Below are 27,596 nucleotides of genomic sequence, written 5' to 3'. Positions count from 1 at the left end.
TCTGGTATAAGTTTTGAGTTTTTTCTTTTTCTTTTTTGGCAGCCTTGTATGCATCTTGTATAGACCAATATGGCTATTAATATGAAAAACTGAAAAATAGCATCTGTCAAAAATACAGAAAAGCAGCATCTGTACTTTCATTTACTACAAATTGCTCCTTAAATGCATTCTTTACTTTTTCTTCTGTACTTTGTATGACTCAAAAAATATTTTTATAATTTTGAAAGTTGTGACCAGAAGTCCTTCTTGTTATTTTGGCTTGCTTGACACTAGTTGCCAAAATCCAGGACGGCCCAGTGAATACCTTCCCCTCCCTTCTCACTGTGCGTAACCTGGGAGTCTTCGCCACTGCTTTCAAACTGCGTGTCACAATGAATCCTGATTTTCATCACCTGATTTTCATCTTCATCACAAGTGTTGAGGCCACACTTAATTTGGAATATTGCCCGGTTCACTGCCAATGTGAATGGGACACTCATAGTGTTTCATGCTTCGGAGTTGAAGTCATGCCCGTTTTCCATCCCAGCACAGAGGAGGTGTAAGTTGCCAAAAATCTTTCAACAATGACTTCAGCTTGTGGATCACTATTTTATTATGGCTAAACAATTTAAATCCCACTAGAATGTGTATTCCCATTTCAGGTGGATGGTAGAGACGAGACTTTCTTCCATTCCTCAGGATGCCTTTGCCAATTTGGTCAACATTTCCCACATGTACGATTTTCTTTTAAAATAGCATCATTTGCCATACATAACATAACTCTTTTACAAAGAAGAATAAACAATATTTATTCTTTATGTTGTAATGTAAACTCCATTTTATTTATTTTTATAATGAACTGAACATTTATGTATGGTATGTGTACAATGTTTGCACAGTCTAAAAAAACACGGTCATCAATCAGAAAAAAATAAGAATACAAGGATTATAATTATTTAGAATATAGTGTCAATATGATTCATATAACAATGTAATATATTGATCAAGAAAATAAAAGTAAAATGTCTTGGCTATAGCCGTGTTATTTTCAAGTCAATAGTCGGTTTATTCAGTGGTTCTCATTCAAATATGCTTATATTTCTAATTTCTCAAAGATTACTCATAATCAAACCACTTAAAAAATAATGCAGGGTGAAATTTTGTCATAGAGCATATCTAACGCAGAGAATTAGACATATTGCTCATTTTGCTCCCAGGGTACCGTTGGCTCCTTTATACATGTTGTATGGGAGTGTCCAGGGGTTTTTGATTTTTGGGGGAAGGTTATTAGTACCCTTGCAGAACTAACGGGGGTACAATTGTCAATGGACCCTGCTGTACATCTTCTAAATGATGATTCCCACCTTTCCCTTACGGAAAAAACACGCAAAGTCTGGCTGGCAGGCCTGACTGCAGCTAAGAAGATTGTAGTCCAGCATTGGAAACCTCCTCATGATATTTCAAGTACTCACTGGCTTCGGAGCTTTTTGGACATTCCTTACCTGGAACTATCATCAGCAAGAGGGGTAGACGGATAGTTGGGTTAAACAATCAAAATGTATTTGGCAACCTGTTGTATTGTCTGTAACTTGACGGTGTTACAATAAAAAATAAATGATAAAAAAAAAATAATGCAGGACAAAAATGTACAAGAGTAGTATCTTTATTCAATATCTGAAAATATTAAAACTGTATGCCTAAGTGCAAACCATGTCTCTGAAACCAAATGTAGAATGACCTTTGGTTTCTGATTTGTTTTTCAGCTACATCTCTGATAATGAGACTTTAAGACTTCTGGAGAGGCATTCTTTCCATAACCTGCCCTGGGCAACCCACATGTAAGTACCCTTTAAACATTGCAACTTGATTGTGATTAAAATGAAGCCACTCCATCAGCGCCACCATGAACACTGCGGTAGCCCTTGGAGTAGTTCTCCATCATGCTGCATCTATCCTGCATTAGTACTGCACTGGCCACTGTCCCACAATTTGGTTCAGAATCCAAATCAGAAGCACCTTTATCCGCCAAGCACTGTTCAATACATGCACAACAAGTTTGACTTGGTTTTCACGTCAGAGTTGTTACTGTGGAAGCATATTGCATTAATCTTGACCAAAAAAAATCACCAGGTAAGTACAGTGTAATTAGTCATTGTTTTAAAAAGTAATTGTTTTGTCATTGGTATTGATCAACAACCCCCCACAGATATGGGACAGTAAAAACTTGAATTACTATATCATTGCTACATAGCATAGAACTGCCATATGTAACACAAATTTTGTCTGGTTGTGAGGCTATTTCTTGAGCCTCTGGAGGCTGTAAAGTGAATAGAGAAGCTACAGTGCAGTAAACACCTGGGCCATATGAACCAAACTGCCTCATATTAACTCATCTTTTTTTTTTTTACAGCTGAATGTAACTAAAGCAAAATACAATGGTATGCAGCATGTGACACAACTTAAATCAGCACCTATGGATCCGAGTGCGTCTATTACATTTTATGGAAGAGCAAGATCAGATCTACAAAATGGTATGTTTCACAACCTTGTCACAACCTCCACTGGCTCCCGGTTAAATACAGGATTGACTTTAAAATACTACTCATCACCTACAAAGCCATAAACAACCTGGCCCCTCCCTACCTCTCCGACCTCGTCCCCCGACACACCCCCACCCGATGCCTCAGGTCTGCGGCCACAACCACCCTAAAGACCACCAGGACCAAGCTCCGGACCTGGGGTGACAGGGCCTTTTCAGTTGCCGCACCCTCCCTCTGGAACGCCCTCCCCAACCACATCCGTCAGGCTAACACCCTACCATCCTTCAAACAGGCCCTCAAAACCCACCTCTTCAAGCTTGCTTTCACCTGCTAACCTCCTTCCCTCTCTCTCCCGTCCGTCCACCTCATGATTCCTCTAGTTTTAACCACCTACTTTTATTCTTGTTTTTACTATTTTCTTATTTTTAAATACACTTATTAAATGATTTTACCCTGTTTGTGAAGCGTCTTTGAGTACTTAGAAAAGCGCTATACAAGACTAATGTATTATTATTATTATTATTAGGTTTTGTATTGAAATCTGAGAAAAAATGAGGAAGCCTCTCTGTGGTGGTCTAGGGTGGCCATTTATAACTGCAGAATCTACAAGCCAGCTCACACGTCATCAAGCTACTGGAAGCTAATGCCTTGAAACCTGGCATGTGAAACAGATTTTTTTTTTGTGTGTGTGTGTGTGTCTGTCTCTGTCTGTGTGTTTGTGTATGCGTCTGTGTGTGTCTGTGTGTGTGTGTGTGTCCAACAGAGAAGTAAGAAGTATCAAAACACTGGCACAGATTGACCCAGAAGCATTTAAGGATCTGCCTAATTTAGTATCTGTAAGTTAAATCTCATTTGCTTTCGTTAGTCTACATAAGTATATCACGTTTTTCACAGGAAAACCATACATAAATGGTGCTAATATGCTTGATGCTATATCGTTTCCTATCTAGAATTTAACTCTTTGGTGTCATTATTGCTAACTGAAATTTGTTTTGATACAGTGGTATTTTCAACACAGGTCTCACCTCCTTTCCTGCCCTACAGTACATTCAATCCAACCAAGAGGAGTTTATCTTGTATGTAGCATTTGAATACTGTACCTAATGGCACATCTCATTTGTTAGTCAAAGTAGCTGAACTTTACTCTTGTCTGGTGTGAAATGTCCATATCATCTCAACAGGGAGATAGTGGATAATATCTTCATAGTAATACCTGCAAATTCTTTCAATGGAATATCTGAAAATAGGAATGTAACGGCATATCGAATTTCGCGGTATCGTGATGAAAAAATGTCTCGATGCCGTCGTGGGAAATCTACCACGATATTACATGGTTATTTCGCTAGTAGAGCTGCGTTCTACTATGTCTCCTTGTCGAAAATTGTATTGTTTTTGTTTGAACAGCAGCAGAGGGCGCAATCATACTAGTCAAGAAGACAGACTCCCGTCATCCTTTGCGTGCAAGTCAAGCACTGCGTCTTGTCTTGACAGGCTCAGAGTAGACCCAACGAGAAATGGCGGATGAAGAAGATGAACGTTGCGAAGAACCACGAAATGAAAAATGTGAAGTTCAGATTGCCGATGCTCCATCGACTTTTAGAGCTGATGTGTGGCAGCATTTCGGTTTTCCCGTTTCAAGAAATGACAATGGCGAAAAGGAAACTGACAAATGCAAAACAATGTGCAAATACTGCCGGGCGACGGTCAGCTACAACACGGGAAATACATCAAACATGAGAAGCCGTTTGGCACATCACCACCCAGAAAAGCTCCGACCACAACAACAATGTACTGTGATGAAAAAGCTTCAGCCAGGCCAAAGGACCCTGAAAGAAGCATTTGGAGCCCCACTTCCTCATAACAGTCCGAGAGCTGAAGAAATAACAAGATGCATCGGTGAATACATAGCCAAAGACTTAAGGCCGTTTTCTGTGGTCGACAACGATGGATTTTGGAGGTTAGTAAACACGCTGGAGCCGAAGTATACTATTCCATCACGGCCATACTTTAGTCGCACAGTGTTACCAGCTCTGTACCAAGAGACAAAAGCGAAAGTGACACAGACACTATTGTCATTACAGACAATGCACGAAACATGGATGTAGCAGTAAGAGAGGCCGGACTGTCCCCACACATAAAGTGTTTTGCACACACTTTAAACCTTGCGTCACAAGCGGGTTTGAACATAGGCCGCGTCAGTCGTCTGCTGGGTCGAGTCAAGCGTGTAGCAGCGTTTTTTCACCACAGTTCAACTGCCACAGCTGTGCTGGCCTCCAAACAGAGAATGTTAAACCTGCCAGTACATAAACTGATAATGGACGTAGTCACACGATGGAACAGCTCGCTCGACATGCTTGAGCGTTACCTGGAGCAACAACAAGCAGTCGCTGCAGCGCTACTGAGTGATGAAGTCAGGCGCAACGCACATGACATAGACACTCTGGACCGAGCCGACATAGTAAGGCTTCTCACAAGTAAAGCAACCACCGTGTTGTGCGTTGAGTCTCGACCTACAGTCTCTCTCATTGTGCCCCTCAAGCACATGATAGAACAGAGCATGGCAGAGTGCGATGAGGACTCCACCACCATCGCCAAAATGAAGAGAGCCATACTGAAGGACTTGACAGACCGATACCAAGGGGAGCAAAACAAGTTTCTGCTAGAAAGCACTGCGTTGGACCCCCGGTTCCGGAGCTTGCGCCAGCTAAACGACGGACAGAGGGAGGACGTTTTCAACAGGCTGAAGGTGAAAGCAACACAGATGCAGAACCAGGTATTTATTTAAATATTCTTTGTGTGTGTGTGTAACTTGTTCAGGTAACTTTTAAGTTGTGTGTATGAGATAGTGAGTGTGACTGTGCAGGGCTTGCCTCTGTTGCTCTGTTGCTTTTGTGAAAAGAAACAAGATGAGACATTTAGGAAGTTTTTTCTACCTCTGCTTGCTTCTACAGAACCCTAATGAAACAGAAGGGGAAGGAGCAGCACTGGGCAGCCCCACACATGCAGCTGGACAGCCTGAGCCTGGTGATGGCCTGCCACACACAGCACATAGAGCTGAGAAGGAACAATCTCCTCCTTCCAAAAAGACAGCACTCAAAGATCTCCTTGGGGAATCTTTCACTGAAGGAGTGGACGGCGCACAGCCCAACATTGGGATCCAGACTGAAATTGACTTGTACCACAAAAAGACCTCTATTTTACTCTCTGACTGTCCTCTCAAGTGGTGGAGAGACAATGCACGGTTTTACCCACTGCTGTCATCCATGGCCAAAGCATATCTCTCTGTCCCAGCAACCTCAGTACCGAGCGAGAGAGTTTTTTCTACAGCAGGGGACATTGTCAACGCCCAAAGATCCCAGCTTCTACCTGGAAATGTGGACATGCTCATATTCCTAAAAAAAAACCTGTCTGATGATGAGTGAGTGAGTTTGAGTTTACAGTTTGTTTGAGTTGAGTTACTTGAAAAACTAAAGTGAAACTTGATTTATTTTATTGCAGGGTCTGATTATTTTATTTCCTTGTTTGTTATTTGATGTGTGAGATGCAGTGGCACTAAGAAAATGCCTACTTTCTGTTTGTAGAGTAGGTAAAAAAAAACACTGGATGTTCCTGTTTCAGTCTGTGACTGACTGTCTGACTTGACTTTATGTTTTTGGCCTGCCTAGCCTACTAGGGGGTACTAAAAAACACTGATGTTCCACTGTGAGTGTGACTTGTTTTGTTTACAAGATCCAGCTGCTGCAATAATATATTATTATTTTATTTTATTAAAGGACTGCTATTGACTGCTGCATTGTTTTTGTTTTGCAATTGTACATAGTTCAATCATTAATTGCCAAAGACAATTCATGCCAATTTTTTGCACATGCTTAGGTCATGGCTGGCTACTTTTATTTTATTTTATTAAAGAAGGAAAGCAGAAGCACTTTAAGTTAAAAGGAAAAACAAAGTTTATATGAATAAAAAATGCTGGACACGTCAGATTTATTATTTAATAAAGGACATTTTTTTCAAGTCATAATTTTTCTTAGTTTTTTTTTTTTGAATATCGTGATAAATATCGTATCGTGGACTTTTTATCGTGGTATTATCGTACCGTGAGTTTTTGGTATCGTTACATCCCTATCTAAAAATGATCTATCCATGTAAGTAGGATTTAGACAGTTCTGCTTCCTCTGTATCTCAAATGTTGCTTTTCTTTGATATTACCATAATATGTACATTAGTCCAGCTCTGCGCTACTATTATCTACTAGCTGGGCCCCAAATGGCAGCGAGACTTAACTCTGAGGTCATTTTGAGGACTTCATTATCCAGATATCATCTAAGGTGATATCAGTAAACTGTACACAGCCCCAGCTGATCTGTGATCAATTCTGAAAAATTCATACCATGTGTTTTTATTTTAAAGATAAAGCATGCATTTTCCATTTTGATTTGTCACTTCCTGTATGTAGAGAAGATTTCCCATCAGTGGTCCTTCCTGATCAAATGGGCTCATATGGGCAAAATCAGGAAGTCTCATGGATCACTGTTGGGTGGATTTTTTTGTTCAGCTCAAATACAAATTTTTGTCTTACGAAAATGCTACATAGTGAATATTTATGTGAAGTTTAATGAAGATAGAGTTTTTATCTCTTATGGGGTTAGTGAGGTTGCATTACCTAATTTATTTCCTCATGATTTTGGCCATATTGTTGTGATCATCATATAGGCTCAGGGCAGTCTCATGAAGCATATCTGAACATCTGAACATATAACAGGAATAAGCCTTTCGCATATTGATCTGGATAAAGAATGTGGACAAAGTGACCCCAGGTGGACATTGCTTACATTATACATGAGCACATCAAAGTATTAAATATGTTACATCACATGGGACAGCCACAGGAAAGTACAACCTACTGCCACTGACAGACAACTTGAGCCCAAATATGTACTGTATGGAAATTGAGGTACTTCAGATTTATAACTGAATAACAATGTGTTTTTGTAGTATGTTGAATAGCAATGGCCTGAAAGAGATCCACTGCTACGCCTTCAATGGGAGCAGACTTGAGAAAGTGTATGCAGTTCTTAAGTATTGTGTTGTTGACAAAAGTTTAAAGTGGTAATCCACGAGATTGTAATTTTATTGATTTTGTCTCCATCTTTGGTGCTATGCAGTCATTGCTGTGGTGTTTAAATTTTGTCTCCATCTTTGATGCCAAGAGGTTATTGCTGTGGTGTTTTTTAAATTTTGTCGCCATCATTGGTGCTAAGCGCTCATTATTGTGACATACTTTTCCTTGGATTTTCTGTTGATGAAATTTGAGTTTCTGTAAATGTAGATTATTCCAAATAAACTGGAAACATAAAACGCATCACTTCCTGTGCACCAGACCCAACACCAGGTTTAGAACAGCAAATGTAAAAGCTTTCATAAACAGGGTTGGATCACTATTGTGTCATATCAATCAGTGATAGAGAGTAGCAAAACGGACATTTATTTATATGAAAATTTCGTGGATTATTACTTTAAGGAATGATATCAATTACAAAACTTCCTAAATATTGCCACTTTCCCCTGCCCCTAATCTATTCTCATTTGCTCAGGTATCTTCACAGGAATGTGGATTTGGAAAGACTAGATGAATTTGCTTTTTCTGGCGTGATTCATGGCCCAACTCTCTTGTGAGTGATTGAAAAGTATACAGTGTTTGCTAGACAGGGATTATCGTTAATTATCTGTTCTCTCTGAAGGAACCCCAAATCAGCTAGACATATGTTTTTTTTCATAATTTTGTATTTTACTGAATCAGAGAATATCCTAATTCTACCCCTACAAAACACACTGAGCTCAGACTGTAAACCAAAACAGGAGACAGGAACAGCCTTAGCCTTGTATCTAGAGCTGCAACGATTAATCGATTAATCGATTAGTTGTCAAATATTAAATTAATCACCAACTATTTTGATAATCGATTAATCGGTTTGAGTAATTTTTTAAGAAAAATAAGTCAAAATTCTCTGATTCCAGCTTCTTAAATGTGAATATTTTCTGGTTTCTTTACTCCTCTATGACAGTAAACTGAATATCTTTGGGTTGTGGACAAAACAAGACATTTGAGGACGTAATCTTGGGCTTTGGGAAACACTGATCAACATTTTTCACCATTTTCTGACATTTTATAGACCAAACAACTAATCAATTAATCGAGAAAATAATCGACAGATTAACCGACAATGAAAATAATCGTTGGTTGCAGCCCTACTTGTATCCATATAAATTCAGCTTCGTTCTCTTTGTCTTCCCAGAGACCTTTCAGAGACCAGAGTGAACTCTTTGCCGTCAATAGGACTGGAGGCCATTGAGAAATTCCAAGCTAAAAACACTTGGACCCTCAAGAAACTACCCCCACTTAGAGCCTTTCTCCATTTACAGAGTGCTGAATTGACCTTCCCAAGCCACTGCTGTGGCCTCAAAAAGTTGAAAAGATGGAGAGGGTGAGTAAGAGAATAGAAAGTCCTCTAAAAAATGTTTTCCACGCTATACTTGATTACTTCTGGTATTTGTTCTTCTTTTTTGTACATTTCCCCCATCTATTGAGTTACTGTATGTTCCACAAGAGTTATGTCAGTTGGGGTATTCATTTTTATGCATTTTAGTTTAAATAATTTTTATAATGATTTTAGTTCAAACTTCAAAGTTCATATGCATTTAATTAATTTGCAGTTAATTACTTGTTATTCTCTGATGAATAATCCTTGCCTTCTGTGCTCAAGACACACTGAGGCAGTTATTTGCAACCTGACCAGGGCTGGCTCGGGACAACAATTGCAGAAATCTTCTGGAACTGTCTCTCAGAGTTATAGGAGACACAAAACCTACTACCAGCATCCACATCTGAAAGATAGCTATGCTCTCCAAACCACTGGCAACCCATATCACTATCATTACTACTACAACAGCTACATTTGTCCTCCGGATGAGTGTCAAAATGACGGCTTTTACACAGAGTTGTCTACAGAGCGTCCTGACAAGGATTTTGACTATGCACTGTGCAATGAACTTAACACAGATGATCATGGGCTTCCCTGCAGCCCCCTTCCTGATGCGTTCAACCCATGTGAGGATGTGATAAGCCAAGGATTCCTGAGGGTGTCTGTCTGGGTAGTTAGTCTGTTAGCCATTCTGGCTAATCTCCTGGTAATGTTCGTCTTGCTGACCAGCCACCACAAGCTGTCTGTCACCCGTTTCCTCATCTGTCACTTGGCATTTGCAGACTTCTGTATGGGGATGTACTTGCTGCTCATTGCATCTGTTGACCTCTACACACGCTCCCAATATTACCACCACGCAATTGCCTGGCAGACAGGAGCTGGCTGCAATCTAGCAGGGGCGTTATCCATCTTTGCCAGCGAGTTGTCTGTTTACACATTAACTGCAATCACCCTTCAACGCTAGCACGCCATCTTCTTTGCAATGAGGCCAGAGAGGAAACTGCGACTACGCCATGCAGCTGTGTTGATGCTTGTTGGTTGGGTGCTTTGTCTGATCCTAGCGCTGCTGCCAGTGGTTGGTGTGAGCAGTTATCAGAGGGTGAGCATCTGCTTACCTATGGATACTGAGACAACTGCTGGTCAAGTTTATGTGGTCTCTATCCTGATGCTCAATGTCTTGGCTTTCATAGTGGTATGCTTGTGCTACTTCCACATATACTGTCCCCAGCACCAGTCGAGCAGATGTGATGCCAGCATGGCCAAACGCATGGCTGTTCTTATTTTTACCAACTTCTTATGTCTAGCACCCATCTCCTTCTATGGCTTGTCTGCAACTCTCCACCGACCACTAATCAGTCACAGATTCAAAGGTTTGACTCACTCTTGAGTTTGAATTCAGTAAATTTTCATTATTTCTTTTCCTGATAGCTAAAATAAGGACTAATCTGTTTGTCCCCACAGGTGCTGCTGGTGCTCTTCTATCCTATCAATTCTTGCGCACAGCCATTTTTCTATGCTATACTCACAAGGGGATTTCACTGGGACATCCTGATGTTGCTGAGCCGGATGGGGCTATGCCAGCGCCAAACACAGCTCTACCGAAGCCAACTTGTCAGTGTTACTCCCCACATATGCTTTCCTCACAAGCCAGCGTTCAAATCTCAAAATTTGTCAGTATGGGAAACACCAGGCAACAAGCTGTAGGTCCCCCCTTTGATCTCCCATCCCCTAGTAGGGCATGAAACTCAAAAGGGATAATTGTCTTTCTGTTCATTTATAAATGTGATGAAATTAAACATGTAGTATGTAGAAGTAACATACACAACAGTAGCAAGCAGATGCTGCCTTCAAATGCAGTTGGAAATATTGTAATTATGGGTAGAGCACGCTTGAACGACCCAATAAAGTGGTAAATATGACTGGGAAGGTCAAATTTTACATGATTTTAGGTGTCACGGAGCTTTTATCCAATAAACTTAAAATATCAATTACAGCACTGATGCAAACATTCTTCTCTTCATTCTGCCGTTGCAGCACAAAGTGCCTCTGTACCACATGGTTTCTAAAATAGTCACCAATAAAGCTACTTTTGTTTCAGGGTCTATTGTTATTTCTGACCAAAAATAACAAGATGTATTTACGACTTTCCACTCAGAAGTAGGAGCTTACAAGGAGCACTTGAAGGCAGCAAGACTCTTTTGCCAGATCGCTGAAGGGCGGCCAGAGCTTTGTGAGTGGGGAAAATCAAGTACAATGAGGTAAATATTGGCGTTTTTTTGGTTTGTTTTTTTTACATTTTTGTTCAGGGATAGCAAAGTGTACACATATAACACACATATAACAACAGTTCAGGCATAATAACAACACTTTCCCCCTTTTTTTTCATGTCCACATACTTTAACCCCACACCCTAGCCCCTACTGCCTAGTAGTAGTAGTTTGTCACAATACCAAAATTTTGACTTTGATACTGATACCAGCTTAATCATCGTGATACTGGTTTCGAAACAATACCATGGCAAAAACCTAAAACATAAGGAAAAGTAATGGAATATTATATTAGATAACAGAACATGGAACATAAAATTATTTATAAAATTATTTCAATAACAGAACATATTTTGACACTGTTGAAACTTAAATAATATTGATGTTTTGAATTAATAAATTAAATGAAATTAATTTAGTTAATCAAATAAGTTGAGCTATGTGTGTGTCATATAGGTACCATATAAGAATACTAAACCTGTCCATTCTGTAATCATCTTTGGCATCAGTGTGTGAAATTAAGAATCCAGTCTGTAGAAATCCAATAGGCCTACAACAAAAAACACTTTAGAAAATTCAATAGCCTAGTTCAAAAATAATTCCACATGTAATAATCTTTTCAAAATAACAGATCAGTTACTCAAGGACTTAAGGCTATTGTAGTTATATTTAACTAGAAAAGGCTAAATTTTCTAAAGAAAATTTAATTGTGCTTGCCGCCCTTGCTTCTCTCTCCGGCGCTACCCTGCCACCACGACCACGGGCTGCACTGTACACCGGGTTAGCTTCAGTTAGCTCCGGATGCTAGCCCTGTTAGCTCTGGTACCATACATCCATACTATATCCGTTCCAGCTCACCCCGTCTCCTCCAACTATCCCCGTCTCCGGATCCAAGTCCCCGTTCGCCGGCTTCTCTCTCTGGCGCTGCCCTGCACTGATACCCCGGGTTAGCTTCAGTTAGCTCCGGATGCTAGCCCTGTTAGCTCTGGTACCATACATCCATACTATATCCGTTCCAGCTCACCCCGTCTCCTCCAACTATCCCCGTCTCCGGATCCAAGTCCCCGTTCGCCGGCTTCTCTCTCCGGCGCTGCCCTGCACTGATACCCCGGGTTAGCTTCAGTTAGCTCCGGATGCTAGCCCTGTTAGCTCTGGTGCCCACGTTCGCCGGCTTCTCTCTCCGGCGCTGCCCTGCCTTCGTCTGTGTCCATGCTTCCTCCATGCTTGTCTGTCCGCCACAGAACAGAGGGCCGTCAGGTGGACTGAGCTTGCGCATATGCATCGAAATAACTGGTGATACGATATAATTGTATAGATTCTACTTTAGCTTCAGATAGCTTCAGTTAGCTTCAGCTTACATGCAGGTCAGCCTGCTTAGAGAAACGGGCTCGGGAGCTCAGCGGAGAGCAAGATGGCGGACAGAGTGAAACCTAACTGGCGGACAAAGTGAAACTTAACTTTTTGGCTCTGTGATCCTATGATTGAGTCCCTCTGGTTCTCATCATTTTCTCATGTATTGCGTCTAAAATGGCATTTAATCATTAATATCTCAAAAACCTTATTATGAATCTCTTAGAAAAGTAATAGCACACTTCCCCTAAATGAGCCACACATTTTGATGTCTCATATGTCTATGTACTGTAAAAACTGTAGGAGGAGTAGCGCGCAGAATTTTCGGGAAAAATAATAATAAGTATGTGAGATAATAGTTTGCCTACGGCAAGCACAATAACTAGAAAAGGCTAAATTTTCTAAAGAAAATTTAATTGTGCTTGCCGCCCTTGTAATGTCCCTGTCCTGGCCCCTGTCCAATTTGACAAAGACTAGACTCACTAAATACAAGAGCCAGTTGTGTTCAAAGGCATTGGGATACTTTTCTCAACACTCCACAACAGTATGTCTGCTATCGAACCAAACTAGGGATTCCCATCTTTCCAAGGACACTGAATGCACCACAAACAACAGCAAGCCCATGTGGAGAACTCATGGTCTTTGTCCCCATCTGCTGGCTGTGTCGAAGCACTGACATTGAGAGAGACTACCACAGGCAGACCTGGCTCCAGGAGAAGACAGACTGTGACCCACTGAGAGAGAGAGAGAGAGAGAGAGAGAGAGAGAGAGAGAGAGACCCACAGAGAGAGAGAGAGAATGTATTCCCCATGCCAATAAAGCCCCTTTGAATTGAAATAGACTAGAAAAGGTTACATTTTCTGAAGAAAATTTGTGGGCTTGCTTCAGCAAGACAGGTTGAAGACAGTTGAATTGATGACAAAGTGTTTAAATGTCTGTACATTTTGAGTATTTTGATCTGCTGTTTGCAGTAGTAGCTCATAGCTACTAGTAAGAAGAAGTAGTAGACTACTACTACTACTTCTAATACTACTATTTCTAATAGGTAGTAGGTAGGTAGTAGCAGTAACAGTAGTAGCAGCAGTAGTAGTAGGCCTAGTACTACTAGTAGTAGTAGTAGAGATGTGTGTGTATGTTACACAGTGAAATACACTGTAGATGGTCATGTTTGACTACAGCAAATGACTGGATCACTTTAGAAAAACTTTAGAATAATTAGGTGGCAGTGACTGAATACAAGTCTTCAATGTTAACAGTACTAGGGTAAACGTCCCTATTAAGCCCACGTACCATATAAGCCCACTTGCAACTTCTGAGTCAAATTTAAAAAAACTACATCATCATTTTTTGCTGTGTGATGTTTCTTCCAATGAAGATGCTTGTTATATAAATTACACTTTTTATTGTAAGCCAATCAGATTTGTCGATATTGAGTTATCGACGTATATGTGTGACATGCGCCTGCTGATCCCAGAAGAAGTTGCAAAAAAACTTTGGTGATTTTGGTACCCTCAGAACATTACATTTTTTGCATATTTCTACTCCTGTTTTTGGTTAGTACTCATTTGTTATCAGAATTTAAGTGATTAGTGTTTTGAATAAGACATATGTTAGAATATTACTTGAATTAGAAATATTGTTTCTTTTGAAATCAAAATATGAGTTTTAGCATGCTAGCAAACAGACCACATGCTGCATCAGTACAGTAGCTGCATAGTATGGTTCACTGCATTGACATAAAGCATGATAAGCATGTATAGTTTACATTTTTGTATGCACTTTATATTATTATACTGTTAAATAGACAATAAATGTGTTTGTTTATCTTCATTTATTTTTTAATTAACATTTTTACCTGGTGGGCTTAAAGGGGACACTAGCAAAAAAATCACACTGTCTGGGGTGGATGTAAATGAGTATAGCTAATTACTTCTCTGCATGATCAATTTATACTTTTCATGTTATGTTAGTGCACCATATATAGATTTATTTCATATAGTTGTTTTTTTAATGTCATGTGCGTATAATAAAATATTCTGTCTTTTAACCATAAATTCACTGATGTTCCCTTTAAGCCCATCTGCTCCCATTAAGCCCACTTGACTGTGTTGCAATAGGGATTTTCTCCCTTTTGACCTTTGAACCATTTTCCTCCCTACCTTTGACCTCACCTGATGTATCAGCTCCATAATCCACATAGTTAATACCCATATTTAAATATCAGTGATATTGCATAGGTTAATTCATTCTGGATAGGCCTATATTCTATCCTAACATTAACAATATATTTTTTTTTTTCAAACTGTTTTTCTTTCAGTCAGTCGGTCTTCAGAAATCTTCATAAAAATATCTGCACTTTTAACCAGCTGGCTGGACCAGAAAGTTTGGCCAATTTCAAATGCCAACAGCACTCCATAGGATAGAGATACAGACAAAATGACAACACATATTGAAAGCTGAAGTATTGAAGAGTAATTTCCACTATAGTTTTGAATTTGTTCGTAAATAGTTTTTTGGCTACATTCCAAAGACGACATGTTGTACAGGCCATAGGATAGGAGTGGAGACAAAATGAAAAAAGCTATTGAGAGCTAAGAGATTACAGATTTGAATAGAACAAGTTTGTATTGTTAAGATTTTTTAGATATTTATTTATTTATCAACAAATCATGAAGTGGGCTTATTTGGAACACCCATGGGCTTAAAGGGTACGTTAGGTACCCATTAAGCCCATGCCAGACTTTTGACATATTTTGACAAATTAAACAATAAAAACATTAGAAATTGGTATAAATGAATTATTGACACTTCAAATGAGAAATTAGACTTTCATTTTAACTAAAATGTTCTCACTTAAATTGGGGCAGTATATATTAGAAATGTCTGAAAAGCGGATTTGGTGGGCTTAATAGGGACGTTTACCCTATTTCAATAGGGCTCCCACTGTACAGGGAGAATCAACAGTGCCATGAATAGGCCACCAGGTGGAGCAGCAGTAGTTGTAATGGAAGCAGAATCAGTCATTTAATGTTAATTACACCTGTATTGTGTGTGTGTGTGTGTGTGTGTGTGTGTGTGTGTGTGTGTGTGTGTTTCAAAACTACAACTGCTACCACTTAGATATTGGCATTGTGAGAGAGAGGAGAAGTATATGAACAGTTTGATGTAAAATAAATGTGCTGTGAAAATTGTGGGAATAGTGGCAGTTGCTGAAGCAAGCCCAACTAAATAGATAGATAGATAGATAGATAGATAGATAGATAGATAGATAGATAGATAGATAGATAGATACACAGAGAGAGATATCTGCTGGGTGAAGTACAGCAATGTGCAAACAGCAGCAAGATTTGTGAGCGTTGTGACAGGAAAAGGACATCCAATGGAATACAATCACCGTAAAGACTGTCAATCATCTGTGTATTCCTGCACTGTCTGGTGCGCAGTGGTCGCTACAGCGTTCCTAGGCGATTGCTAGGTGGTTGCTAGGGTGTTGCTAGGTGGTTGCTAGGGTGTTGCTAGGTGGTTGCTAGGGTGTCACTGGTGGTTGCTAGGTTACTAGGGAACAAAGACAATCCAAGGGAAAAAATAATTGTTTCCAGGATTTACGGTCACTGAGTTACGATCATTTAAAACTTAACAGGTCGCTGTAGCGCCCCCTATTGGCGAAATTACACGAAATTTTACAGGTCGGCTGAGACATGATATGTGCACAACTGTACAAGATGGGATAGCATAATGCATTCATGAGTTATACCAATTTTTAAATCATAGGCCCCGCCCACAACATGTGATCAAACTTTGGAAGCGTATAACATCAAAACGGTATGGAATATCATAAAACAAATCAGCAAATTTGAGCAGGACGGTCCAGACATGCTGTGCGCCAAATTTGGTGAAGATTGGACAAACAGTAGCGAAAAAACTGTTTTGGACAAAATTCAAAATGGCGGAAAATCTAGTTAGGTGGAAATGGGCCCAGGGAATCCAAGGAAAAAAGAATTTTGATTCTACATGCTATGGTTCAAAAGTTATTGACCAAAACGTAAAAAGGGCTGTTATAGCGCCACCATCAGGTCAATTGGTGTGATTTTTTACACCAGAGTAGAAGGGGAGACTTTGAACCTATCCACCAAGTTTGGGAACTTTAGCTCTTATGGTTTCTGAGCTACAGCTGCTTTTATGCAAAATCCTGCACAATCCCATTCAAGTCAATGGGAAAAAAAGTTGTACTTAATCACGAATATCTCAAAAAACCCACGACGAATCTCTTAGAAAAGTAATAGCACACTTCCCCTCAATAAGCCGCACATTTTGATGCCTCATATGTCTATCTACTGTAAAGACTGTAGGAGGAGTAGTGCGCAGAACAGAAAAATAATAATAACTAGAAAAGGCTAAATTTTCTAAAGAAAATTTAATTGTGCTTGCCGCCCTTGCAATGTCCCTGTCCCGGCCCCTGTCCAATTTGACAAAGACTAGACTCACTAAATATGAGAGCCAGTTGTGTTCAAAGGCACTGGGATACTTTTCTCAACACTCCACAACAATATGTCTGCTATCGAACAAAACTAGAGATTCCCAGCTTTCCAAGGACACTGAATGCACCACACACACCAGCCGAGTCTGACAGAGCGCCTATGTGGGCAACTCATGGTCTTTGTCGCCATCTGTTGGCTGTGTCGAAGCACTGACATGAATGAGCTCAAACATTTAATTTGTATAGCCTAGCAAACTCTTGTAGCCTACATAAAAATTTAAATGGAAAAAAATAGGACCACACACCAGGGGCAATAACGGCAGTAACGTTAAATGTACAGATTGTGTGTGTTTGTTTTGACTTACCGCGGTCCTTCTCTCCCAAATGCATCAGTAGAGCTGATAAAAACTCCGCTAGCCCTGTTAGCTCTGGTGCCCCCGTTCGCCGGCTTCTCTCTCCGGCGCTGCCCTGCCACCACGACCACGGGCTGCACTGTACACCGGGTTAGCTTCAGTTAGCTCCGGATGCTAGCCCTGTTAGCTCTGGTACCATACATCCATACTATATCCGTTCCAGCTCACCCCGTCTCCTCCAACTATCCCCGTCTCCGGATCCAAGTCCCCGTTCGCCGGCTTCTCTCACCGGCGCTGCCCTGCACTGATACCCCGGGTTAGCTTCAGTTAGCTCCGGATGCTAGCCCTGTTATCTCTGGTGCCCACGTTCGCCGGCTTCTCTCTCCGGCGCTGCCCTGCCTTTGTCTGTGTCCATGCTTCCTCCATGCTTGTCTGTCCGCCACAGAACAGAGGGCCGTCAGGTGGACTGAGCTCGCGCATATGCATCGAAATAACTGGTGATACGATATAATTGTATAGATTCTACTTTAGCTTCAGATAGCTTCAGTTAGCTTCAGCTTACATGCAGGTCAGCCTGCTTAGAGAAATGGGCTCGGGAGCTCAGCGGAGAGCAAGATGGCGGACAGAGTGAAACCTAACTGGCGGACAAAGTGAAACTTAACTTTTTGGCTCTGTGATCCTATGATTGAGTCCCTCTGGTTCTCATCATTTTCAATGTGTGTGTATTGCGTCTAAAATGGCATTTAATCATTAATATCTCAAAAACCTTATTATGAATCTCTTAGAAAAGTAATAGCACCCTGCTACCCAACAAGCCGCACATTTTTATGTCTCATATGTCTCTGTAGCATTGCAATCCTTAGCATTTTGCTCCGTAAATCCGTAAACCAACTGTATTTTGTCCAAACTATGTCTGATTACAAAGAGTTTTAATAATAATGTCCTTAAAAAATGTTTTATTTCCTTTATATAAACAGGTCAGTCCCATTGAGATTGAGCTCTCGTTTTCAAGAGAGGCCTGTATACACAACAAGTAAACAAAACAACAACCAAAAGAAAAACAAGAGCAATCCCTATACAATGCATCACCCTGCAGCACCTTAATCAAGCACTGATATAACTGTTGCTTGGACAATCTGCATCCTACTACTCATGGTAAGGCATTGCGTATTTCTAAAAAAAAAAAAAAAAACCCAGTTTAAATTTTTGTTTCTTAGTCAGTTCATTGAGATGGGTTTTAAAAGCTTTTTGCGAAATATTTTCATCTGAACATGAAGTTTAATTTAAGACAGCTGTAGAGCGGAGGAGAGAAATTTGCTGTATGCCGCCTCACTGCCCGGTAGAGACAGAACGGGGCTGGAGGCAAAACGGCTGGAGAGGCTCGAGGCGGGGTAGCCGGCGGACACGCAAAACGACGTTGGCAACTCTAGGAGAGAAAGGCTGTCCTCAAACACGTCCGCTTGCCTGTGAGGGGCGGCGACTATGACGTCTGCAAAACGGTCCAATGAGCGGGGGAGCGGAGTATTTTGAAAAATTGTTCGCTCTCGCTCCTCGCTCTACGCTGGCCAGTGTCTAGGACAGATCAAGCCCGCCGCGCGGGCGACTCATTCCCCGTGCGTCACGAAGGATCTGCCGTCCGGCCGAAATGCTTGAGAGCTCCGATCAAAGTGTGTGGCTCATAAGCAGTGCCCTATTACTTTCCTGAGATATCCATTATAAGGTTTCTCCGATATTCATTATTGATTATTGATTCGACAAATGCTATGCTTTGACCCAACACACATACACACACACAAGACCATAATGACTCGGTCCCTTTCTAGATTCAACTAGCCTACTGTTGTCCAATCGCGTGCAGGGAATCACACAGTTTCTTAACATAGCCTAATTGGAGGACCATACCACAGCCTTTTAGAAGCTCTCCCCTTGCAATGCAGTTCAATGCAACCTCATGTCCACATGGCGTTGCACCTGTTCAAATTTACAGTGAATAATTTTCAGTTGGTGTGCAGTTACGACAGAGGATACAAGATCCCAGGTTTTTAACCTCCACAAACTGCCTTAAATCAGTAGCCTACGGTGACAGTAAAGCAGACACAGCTGAATCACATAGGCTGTATTACTAGTCTATTTCCCCCATATTTTGTATTACAGTGGAAATAGGCTAGTCACACTTACGACAGCACGTCACTATCTGTCACCTTGATATTGAAGTAATTTTTTTATTTTTTAGGATAACAGGTCATCATTTTATGTGTATAGTAGGCCTAGGCTATACAAAAGCAGGATTTCCTAATCATGAATAATAATGAAACGGTTTCATCATAAAATGTAATTTCCATAAAAAACACTGCATTAGCTGCCATGTGAGAGTCGGGAGTAGCCCACAGGTGCCCGTCACCTCCTGATGTAAGTTAATAGGTTAATGCTCTTTTGATGAGAATGTGGGTGGCTCTTAAAAGAGCCTTTGAGGGCAGACAGCGTGATCAGTGGAGCTCGAAGGCCAGAGCTGTGCAAATGTTTTGGAGAAACACTCTATTCCCCTCTAAATTTAGATGAACGCCATCCCTAACTAAATGATTGAAGCCAATGTTGGGATGCAGAATGCATCCCATACCCATGTCTGACATAAAGCCAAACATGACCCCGTTTAGCCATCGCCTGGTCCTTTCGAGGCCGTACCCGCTCGCAGCGGTCTGACCCCTCCAGTTCCAGCGAGGGAGGATGTCCGAGAACATCAATTTGGTGTTGGGAAACAACAAATCAATTTCCCTGATATCTGACTTCATCCGCCACATTAAACTAAGCCTGTCGTTCCCTGCCATGCCAATGCTGTTCCCGCCGAGGTGAACCACCATGCTGTGTCTGTACACTGTAGGACAATGTATGTACCTGTTTGACTGGTGCCTGTACAGTTGGCCCGTCCATCTTACGCCGGCGCTTTGCTGCCCCTTGGTCTGTCAGGCCTTCAGGTATCTGATGACAAATAGTAACATTTTCATGTCATTTTTTCAAAGTGTTTGCTCTTTAAAGGTCCCAACAGGATTTTCCTTGCCTCTTTGATTATAAAGGAGTTGGATGTGCTATCTAAACATCGTGAAAGTATCAAAATGCACGGTCGCCAACTAAATCCACACAATCCATATTAGAAAAGCGAGCCTCTAAACCAGCTGTTTGGACTTCCGTAACTTTCATTATCATTTTTGTAAGAAATAATAGACTAACAGTGTTTTTTTTTGTTTTTTTTTAAGTGTTTGAGCGGTTGTCATTGTTTATTACTGGAGAGTTTTCCCTGCCTGTCTGCTGCCTGCTCTGCCAGTGCTGTGGTGTGTCACCTTTGAAATTTGAAACGGTTAGCCAATCACAACAGAGGGGTCATTAATATTAATAAGCCTTAAAGACACAGGAGCAGAAACAACCTGTTATTGGAAAGGCTTAGAGAGGTGGTGCAAAATTAACATGTAAAAATGGATTGAGAGTGTTTTTGGTAGATGATACCAGACAAACAGCTTTTACAGTTTTTCTTGATTGCTAAGACACATTTCTTGAAATTATGCTCCATTTCCCAAAACTCTAAACACAAATGCATAACTGCACACTCATCTTCACAAACTTCAAACTTCCATGTCAAAATCAAACTCTCCACTCAAAACCATGTAATCTTACATCTAAACCAAACTTTGCCTTCAGACATCACACAAAAGCCATCAAATACACACACACACTACAAAGTAGCCGTTAAACACTGGTGAGATCAATTCAAAACACTACTGTAAAAACCTGTTACTGCAATGAATAATGGCACTTATGGTTTTCCCCCAGAACAACCTCTTTACATGATGAACACAATATAAAGACACAACACATGTATACATTTTCAACATTTTTAATTCCTCAATGTACTGTAGCAAAATAAACTGAAATTGAGTGAAAAAGTAAATGTACTGTAAAAATATGCAACTGATAAAGAGCGTAGAATACAGTAAAATAATGTCCATGTATTTACCAATATAAACCAATTTTAAAAAAACAGTTTGTAGATAAAGAAAGAAATCACATTTATTCTGCCTCAGCATCCCAATTTAAGAATCTCATCAGAAACTATTTGTCTCCTTGCCCTTGCCCTTCCTCTTCCACCTCCTCCCCTGTGTCCTCTTCCTCTACCTTCAGGTCTTTGTGGATCCATTGTTCCAAAACAAGTGAACTGACCCATGGCTCTTTTATCTATCTATCTATGTATTTATCCTGAGGTTCTGATTGGTGGGTGAACAATTTTGAGTCTTAGTGTTTGCACCTGGGGAATTGTGTGTTAATTGGGTTTGAGCTGTGATGACTTGAGTTAATGATATTGAATACCAGTGCTTTCTAAATGAGCACATGGTGCAGCCAGTGATATATGAAGGGATTTGTGTGTAGAGTTTTTCACAAAAAGTTCAACAAATGTGAATATGTGTGAAAACAGGGGAATAGTGTTTATAGTTTTGGCAAATGGGTCTGTCTTTTGGTAGATGGCGTCATGGTTTGGGATGTTTAGTTAGTAGGCCCAGTTATAGTGTGTAAGCGATTGAGAAAAACTGTAATAGACCTCAAGACAAAGTAAAACACTGGAAAGTGTAGAATATGGGACCTTTAAGCAGACATTAGCAGACAAAGGTGCAAATATATCTTGGATATTATTGTCAAATGCAGAAGAAGGATACACAATTCTTTACAATGTACCTCTTTGCTGGTGCCGGGCGGAATGGTCTGTGGATCTGCCAGGTCCATATTTGTCCAGCGGGTTTTTGCAGCCTGGGATCTCTTGCCTTTCCTTGGCATCTTCAAAAATATCAAACAAAAATGTTGTAATTACTAAATAATTCTTGCAAAATTGTGGCCTATCAAAAGTCTGCTAATGAAATGTAATATAATATATGTATGGAAAATATTGAAGACTGAAGCTTTAAATTGTTCTCTCTGGTGGATGGTAAACACAGGGATCCTGCAAAAAGAAACAGCAATTTAAAGAACGACCATTACTTTTTACTCAGTAGATTAACAATGACCTTAACTGCAAGCCACTGTATCTGTAATGACAATTTACCATATTGCATGAAGATAGAATGACACAGTAATGTGAGAGGTCAAAGACTCTGTGACACACTCACCAAGACAAGAAGTTGCAACACTAGAAAATCTGTCTCCTGAGCTGCTTTATCAGGTGTGACCCTGCAATGTAATAATGAAATAAAGCTGTGAAAAAGAGAACACTTCATAGGGACATGCAAAACTCCACTTACTCAAGGTGGAGTGGTTGGTGGGTTGTCCAAATGATTAGTAAAGTAGTCAGCTCAAGAGTGGCTATATCTAAATGGCGCTGTAATGTAGATAGCCTTAAGAATACGTTTCTGGGTTATCTTGTTGATGAAAACATGAACAGTGTATTTTTTAAGAAGAATGCAATTTCTCCTTAAATTAATTAAGAAAAGGGCAAAGTGAAATGTAAAAGATCTTTATGGTCTATTTCTTCCTTTGTGTTTTTGTTGAATATGGACCTGCAGCCTTCATCTAGTTTACATTTTCTACGTGACATATTTTAGATGAATCATGAAAGTTTAATAGGGCTGGTTTAAGACAGCTTTTCCCAATCTTTATGAAATTAGTGGGATTCGGCAACTATGACATCATCTGAAAAAACATATACAAATGAACTATAGCATGCAGTGGTGCATGCCATTGTGCACAGGCTCAAAATATAGATTTAACTTTGATTGGGTTATATAAAATTGGTAGATTACTTATTATTTATAGTATTTAGGACTTAGTCAATCAGCCTGGTCACATAGGGGCTGTTGACACTACTTGACTGGTCAACTATTGTGGCCAATCTTTACGCACAAATTTTTTTTTTGCTCAATTACTTTCAAATGGATGTTTATTTTGACACTTCTGACCTGGAGCCTATTCCCCAAAGGAGGGTAAGAAAGGCAGATATGAGTTAAATTAGGTGCACAAGTGGGTCGAAAATGATCCGACTGTGTTTTCATGCAATTTGTTTTGCAGTGAAAACATTTCACCACTTAATATTCAAAATTTGTGTTTTATATCTCCCTATTAAATGTTTTACCTTCACATTTTAATTTTGAAGTAAACACATTTTTTTTGTTAAAATGCCAAGTTTACCTAGGTGTGCCAAAAATGACCTGCATGAATTTACTATTGAATGGGGAAATTGAATGTGAATATTTACTGTGCAGTACACTTCCAATGTCAAATGTGTCACCACTCACAGCATTTGCATGGTTTTTGTATGCCAGAAAATATTTAAAACATATATTTTGACATGATTTACCATTATATGAAAGATCATCTGTTTATTGTATTAGTGTAATTCATAGGTAGCCAGTTTTAAAGTTGTAGCTTTTGTACATATGTTGACAATACTGAATACCTTGATGTGCATAACATACAGACAGACTGTTAATGTGATATTTGTACTATATATGGCAGTTAACCTAAAGTACATAATTTGTTATGGAGCCAAAATAGTTGGGTGCTTCATGGGTTGCAAGTCTGGTAGATTACATTTACATGGAAATTCATGTCAATCTTCATTCAATATGCTCTGTGCAATTTAATTCCCTGGAAATAAGATTGACTTGCTGAAATTAATCTAGTTGATCTGGTAATCTGGCTTTATGGAATAGTACTCTGACTGCTGATGTGTAGATTCACAATTTCAGTATCACTGGAATGATGCAACATTTGCCATAATGCCATGACAGTGTCCAAAATGTTTGTAGAAACATGTAACTTACTGAGGCACGGAAATGCAAATCAGATGATGAGTAGTCTCCTGGATTCCCTTAGCAGGTGTGACCCTGCAAAGTAGTAAAGACATAAAGCTCAAAATTACAGACAGCTGTAAGTTTAGCATTGTGTACACTTGACATGTATTTTTGTTCAATTACATGCGAAATTAGATTTCTAATTTGAAACGTTTGACTGGGCTGATAATGTGTAGATTTGAAAATAGTGCACAAACAATTTGCCATTTAATGGATGCTTTTATCCAAACCAGCTTTACTGTTGTAGCGTTGGAACATTTGTTTAACAAAGGAACAAACTACTGAGCCTCACAGACATACAGTGATAGCAGCTACATGGAACTTGATGGAACTCATACCACAATTCCATTTTAAAATGTTATTTTCATTGTTATGAGCACAGGTCTTGAAAAAAGGTATTCAGTCACTCACCTGAAAAGTATTGGTGAATATCAAACTGCTAACCTAATATGTAATCTATCCTAATATCTATCCTAGTATCTATCCTAATCTAATAACCTGTTATCTAATCTAATGCAATATAAACTAAACTAATATAATCTAAACTACTCAAAACTAATACTACAATATAAACCTAATCTATGAATTACAAAATGAATATATAAAAGATTTAAGTAATTGGTCTCTCTGGTAGATGGTAAACACAGGGAGCCTGAAAAAAGAAACAGAAATGAATAAGAGCATCTTTACTTTCGGTACACAAAAACACACAATCATTTGTACTTCATAGTGCAAGTTCATGAAATTGTAATGACAACATGGCAAAGTCATGTTAACTATCCTGTGGCACACTAACCAAGATGTACAACTTCAGCACTGTAAATGTGCAACTTGTCTTCCGGACCCCTTATCAGGTGTGACCCTGTAGGTAATAGAGATATACAACTATTAATTAGAGATACATTTTTTTTAATCAAAACACATGCATGTTGAAATAAAACTACACACACAGAAAATATTCACAAAACTGTATTTTAAATTTAAAGTCACAGAAAAAGACTTAAATGTGTTAGTTAATGTTTGAATGAATATAATAGCAGTTGCAAACATGTAGTATAATATTTGCTTACATTTATTTTGTACAAAGACACTGCAGTCAGACATCTGACATGGCAAACATGACCAATCAGAAGACCATTTTTTTTAGTGATAAAGATAGAAGTTTTTAGATTGATAGGGTCTTAACATTACAGTTATTGCATACACTGTCAGTGTGAGTCAGTGGGATTTGAAGGCTGGATCCTTGCAGGGTTGTTTCAATTGCTATAACAGCTGACCTACCAATTATCCAACACAGGGCCAAATACCAACCAAACTGAACTTTAAAGGTCCCATATTATGAAAAACACGTATTTCCTTGCCCATACACATATACTTTAGTCATCCCTCAACCTAACAACCCCCAGAATGTGAGAAGTGAATGCCTCTGCATTGTTGCCCTAGCCTCCTCCCTGGGAACACATGCCAGAAAACGAGCCGTTTTGATTTGGCTCCCCTTGTGACGTCCAAAGGGGAGCAATTTGCATACGCCGACCTCCATGGTGGATAACCACTCCCACTCCTCTCTGCTCTCTGTGCGCTGTCGGCCGCCATTGTTTTCCTTCGCTACTACAGCTTAGCAGATGTCAAAAGCAAGAGCAAAACATGCTAAATGTTCCGTTGTTGGCTTCAAGGCTGAACACGGAGCTCTACACTGCCTTTCAGCATCGGAAGATAAAAAGATATTTTTTTACAATAACGTTCTGACTACAGTAAACTTAGTCCAAATTTGCATGTTTGTGCTAACCGCTTTACCTCGGACTGCTTCGTAAACCAGTGTCAATACAAAGCAGGATTTACATCAACACTGCTCCTGGAAGATGGAAGATGGATTTATACCAACTGGATGTGGCCCAACAGCAAATGTGCAATCGGTAAGTGTCGCCACTTTGTGATGATATTTACAGTTGGGTACAGTCAGCTGGGCTTGAGAACATGTCGAGGTTTGCTAACGTGTGTAAATTTATGTTCCATTTGCTTGTTTGCGACATTGTTTTCATGTTTGTTTTTAACACAGTCTATGGTGCTTTGTTGCTAAATCAGTTGCCTTGTGTGGAGAGATGTGTCCGCTAACGTAGCTTGAGAATGAGAAATGAATACGGTAGTTTATGGTGTTTCAGTCCGATTAGCATCGGGTAGCAATTTAGCTCCAATCCCGATGGGACGGAGTTTGATGCGGGCCTGTGGATACGAGGAAGTCTATTGGCCACAACGACAACAACAGTTAGCAATCGTCTAGTTAACCAGGTCCCGAAAGGACAAAGCTACTATGATCCAGGCTAGGAGTTACTGCCATTAGCGGCGTGCTAATCTAGTGTTAGCGTTAGCTAAGGTTAGCTCCTCTGGCTCACTTTGCGGACACATCTCCTTTCTAGACAGCCGCACCTAACGTGGCAAAACTCGAACAGTACTTTGTTTATCGGGGACTCTGGTCACCGCAAACATTTCACTTCTAACACCAAATGAATGGAAGGGAGTTACTGGCTGATGACATGTAATATTTCACGTTCTGTCTTTGCACCTAGTCTGGTAACTCTAGTCTTGTAATCAGCTGGGGTTGTGGCAAAAAATAACTAGAAAACCTGAACAATGAGACTACAATAAATGCTACCTTTCTCGAGATTGTAATGTTCTATTTTACTTGAGACTGTGTTTAGAATCAACTACATGGTAATTATTGAGGCTGTAGTTTGTGGTAATGTTACTGGATTGCAGTATATTGTAAGGTGTAGGTATTACTCATGATGCAATATCCTAAACAATATTTGAGATAATTGGTTGCATTAAACATTGCTATTCCCTGCTATGGGGCCAGCACATCTCAGACAGTCGTTAAATAAATATACAAATGTTATAACAAAGTATAAACTATTGTATAAAATAATTTATGACTCAAAATTGCACATTTTGCTACTCGCCAGTGTCAGGCCACACTATGCAATGTATATTCTTTTGTAATGGAACAACTGATGACTTCTGTGTTTCTGTTACTCCACAGATTACGTCGATGAGTTGATGGACCTCATCTTTGATCAAGTCTTCCAGCACCCTGCACCTCATGTGAGCCAGGTTTTGAAGATCCCCATCCCAGAAGACTTGTGCGCCCGGTCTGACAGGCCAGCCAAGGAGGACGTCATTGCATCCACGTGTCTCGGTTCAATCAAGAGGCAGTCTGAACCCGACGCAGCTGGCAGCATCAGGGAGCTCACAGCATTTGCACAGCACCACACACACACTGGTATCAATACTCTGACCCTGAGACCTAGAAAGCCCCAGCACTAG

The 27,596-nt window shown here is 40.0% G+C and overlaps 1 pseudogene; it reads left to right on the top strand.

The window, feature by feature from the left end:
* The first annotated feature begins 371 nt into the window (after positions 1-371).
* Positions 372-27,596, top strand: LOC139651900 (thyrotropin receptor-like; annotated as a pseudogene).

The sequence above is a fragment of the Centroberyx affinis genome, unplaced genomic scaffold, assembly GCF_046629955.1.
Source record: "Centroberyx affinis isolate AG114_WGS23_722 - 3 ecotype Tasmania unplaced genomic scaffold, CSIRO-AGI_Caff_v1 ptg001725l_1, whole genome shotgun sequence".
Taxonomy (NCBI): Eukaryota; Metazoa; Chordata; class Actinopteri; order Beryciformes; family Berycidae; genus Centroberyx; species Centroberyx affinis.
Note: the sequence above shows the minus strand (reverse complement) of the source record. Positions and strands in the feature narration are given on the sequence as shown.